The following is a 3852-nucleotide window of genomic DNA, read 5'->3' as shown; positions in this document are numbered from 1 at the left end:
GACACCCCATGGGGGGTGTCTCGGCCATGGCCGAGACACCCTAGGGTGTCTCGGCCAAGGCCGAGACACCCCTGGGGTGTCTTGGTTTTGCCAAGACACCCCTCGGGTGTTTCGAGCTTGCCGAGACTCCGTTTAGGTGTTTTGTTGGTTCCCCTGTATATTCTTCGTCCGGATTCGGATTTGAGTGATTCCGGGTGCGTTGGATGCTTGACGAAGAATTCGATCTGCTCTGGTGATTGGATTATCTGTAGAGTGGTCGAGGCATGAAGGGCGTTGTCCTTTTTGTGAACAGTGCCGGGCTTCCCGATTGGTCCGGGTCTTCGTGATTCCGAAGTCCTATCTGCTCACGTAACTCGTCGATTCACTTCAATCGTTCATCGACGTCAATTAGGCTCATGTGGGTCGGATGGTGACGTTCATCGTCGCTCGTTAACACTGAACCGGTTGTGGAGAACTATAGGCAATTTTTGATGCCTACATGGCTCCAAAGCCTCGGCCAGCTGTCGAGCAAGACGTTGACGCTGTCTTTGTCGTGCTCTCTTTGATAATGCCGGAGCGTCTTCAGAAGTCATCTCCTCGGCGGAAGAGGAATCCGGATCTGCGATCTCGACCAGGTTGGACGACGTGGGGACGTCGCGTGGTGCAAGTGCAGAGGCGGCAACGGGGTCTTGGATTTTTGAACCGAAGGACCTGCAATCATTTATGAAAGAGGTTACCTTTCTGTACCCGTTTGGAGAGGCGGATCTGGAGGAGGAGGAAGAGAGGCCTTCTTTGAACTGTTGTTGATCGAGCTCGTGTTCTTCATTCACCCCGATCTTGAGTGCTGGTTGCGTCACGACGGCGTCGGTTGCGATGCCGTTGGCTCCCACTGTGGTCGCCAGTCTGTTTGCGGAAAAAGTTGTTGTATTCATTGCTGCATTCATTACAACTTTGATCGTTACAATGAAATAAAAAGATAGTCTTTTTATAAGACCGATACACAATGAAAACAAAATAAATGCAACTCCTTTCAAACAAACGCAAGAGCTGTTTGTCATCTCTTGCTTGCGTGGGTCTTTTGCCTGTGACGGGGATGTTGATATCCGTGGACCACCGGGGCAATCAGATCCGGTCCGGATAAATCGGACAGAGTTTCGTTGATCCGCGTGAGATCTAGAAACTTCTAATCCAGAAATATCGGACAGAACTTCGTCGATCCGCGTGAGATCTAGAAGTTATAAGCGTATACCTCGGCTAAAGCGAGGTATTAGCTCTTCTTAGTATTAACGCTAAAGGCTAATACTAAGGCTCGGACGGGTGATGAAGGCTCTGATCAAGACCTCTCCTCCTCTTGTTGAAGCACACGGGCACTCTGATCCTTCCAAATGAGGTAAGGGGGTCCTATTTATAGGAAACCAAGAGGGGGGGGGCGTCTGCACAAATCTAAGACACCCCAGGGGTGTCTGCACAGATCTGAGACACCCTTGGGGTGTCTCCAAAAATCCGAGACACCCCTAGGGTGTCTCGGAAATTCCGAGACACCCCTAGACACCCTTGGGGTGTCTCGGAATTTCCGAGACACCCCTAGGGGTGTCTCGGCTTTTCCGAGACACCCCTAGGGTGTCTCGGATTTTCCGAGACACCCTAGGGTGTCTCGGAAATTCCGAGACACCCCTGGGGTGTCTCGGAATTTCTGAGACACCCCTGGGGGTGTTTCGGGATTCCGAGACGTCCGTAGGTGTATTTTGATCGTTTCCCCGTAGATTCTTCGTACGAACTCGGATTTGAGTGATTCCGGGTGCGTTGGATGCGTGACGAAGAGTTCGATCCGCTCTGATGGTTGGATTGTCTTTAGAGTGGTCGAGGCACGGAGGCCATTGTCCTTTTTTGTGAGCAGTGCCGGGCTTCCCGATTGGTCCGGGTCTTCGTGATTCCGAAGTCCTATCTGCTCACGTAACTCGTCGATTCACTTCAATCAGGTTGGAATACTTTGGATGTGATTTGGTCTAGCCTTCAATCGGCATAAGGACCTGTGGTTAGCTTCAACTCTTGGCTCCTTCAATTTTCGGTCTATTCGATGCTTTGACGAATAGCCGAGGTTCTTCCGGCGCTGCGTTTATCGGGGTGTCTCGGCTTGGCCGAGACACCCCTGGGGTGTCTTGGTTTTGCCAAGACACCCCTCGGGTGTTTCGAGCTTGCCGAGACTCCGTTTAGGTGTTTTGTTGGTTCCCCTGTATATTCTTCGTCCGGATTCGGATTTGAGTGATTCCGGGTGCGTTGGATGCGCGACGAAGAGTTTGACCCGCTCTGGTGATTGGATTATCTGTAGAGTGGTCGAGGCATGAAGGGCGTTGTCCTTTTTGTGAACAGTGCCGGGCTTCCCGATAAGTCCGGGTCTTCGTGATTCCGAAGTCCTATCCGCTCATGTAACTCGTCGATTCACTTCAGTCGTTCGTCGATGTCGTTCATCGTCGCTCGTTAACACTGAACCGGTTGTGGAGAACTATAGGCAATTTTCGATGCCTACAGGGTTTCAGATTGTCAAACGTTGACTTTTGTCGCAACGCGTTGACCGGCGTTGACCTAGGGTTATGCGCTGACCGGCGTTGACCCTTAGGGTTTTGATTCGTCAAACATTGACTTTTGTCGCAACGCGTTGACTGGCGTTGACCTAGGGTTACGCGTTGACCGGCGTTGACCCTAGGGTTTTGAATCGTCATACGTTGACTTTTGTCGCAACGCATTGACTGACGTTGACCTAGGGTACGCGTTGACCGGCGTCCACCCTAGGGTTTTGATTCGTCAATGGTTGACTTTTGGCGCAACGCGTTGACTGGCGTTGACCTAGGGTTACGCGTTGACCGGCGTCCACCCTAGGGTTTTGAATCGTCAAACGTTGATTGGTGTGGATTTTCATCCTCGAACGTTGACTTTTGTTGCAACGCGTTGCTTGGCGTTGACCTAGGGTTATGCGTTGACCGGCGTTGACCCTAGGGTTTTGAATCGTCATATGTTGACTTTTGGTGCAACCCGTTGACTGGGGTTGACCTAGGGTTGCGCGTTGACCGGCGTCGCCCTTAGGGTTTTGGATCGTCAAACGTTGATTGGTGTGGATTTTCATCCTCAAACGTTGACTTTTGTTGCACCGCGCTGACTGGCGTTGACCTAGGGTTACGCGTTGACCGGCGTTGATCCTTAGGGTTTTGATTCGTCAAAGGTTGACTTTTGGTGCAACCCGTTGACTGGGGTTGACCTAGGGTTACGCGTTGACCGGCGTCCACCCTAGGGTTTTGGTTCGTCAAAGGTTGACTTTTGGAGTTCATCAATATTTAACCATTGGCGAAGAATCAGAGTGTTTTGGGGTTTTAAAAAAAACATTTAGGGGTTCAAACGAAGTTTGGGGTGTCAAAACAGGTTCAAGACGCCCCGGGGGTGTCCCGACAAAACCGGGACACCCTGGGGTGTCTCGGCTTTGCCGAGACACCCATGGGGTGTCTCGGCAAAGCCGTGGTCCCCTTCCCCCCATGTGCTTCTTTGTCTTTTTTCTATTTTAGTTTTCCCCCTCTTTTACTTTCTTCTTTGATTCAAATCCGTTGCCTCTTTTGTTTCCCTCCCTCCTTTCAAATTTCCAAGAGAGAAACTCCTCCTCTTTGGCCCAAAACCGAACCCCTCCCCCTCTATTTCGGTTTTGAGAGTTCTCCTTCCCCAAGAGCCTTCCTCCATTGTTTCACTTCTCTCAAAAGCTCCAAACCTTCAAGGAACTTCGGATTTTTGTACTCCTCATTGGCCGAAGATTTTCAACTTCAACTAGGGTTTCTTCCTCCACCTTCAAGCTCGGATTTTGGCTCTTGGATTGGGGATTTCAAGCCTCTT

This window comes from Asparagus officinalis, unplaced genomic scaffold (genome assembly GCF_001876935.1).
Source record: "Asparagus officinalis unplaced genomic scaffold, Aspof.V1 AsparagusV1_Un1064, whole genome shotgun sequence".
Lineage (NCBI taxonomy): Eukaryota > Viridiplantae > Streptophyta > Magnoliopsida > Asparagales > Asparagaceae > Asparagus > Asparagus officinalis.
Note: the sequence above shows the minus strand (reverse complement) of the source record.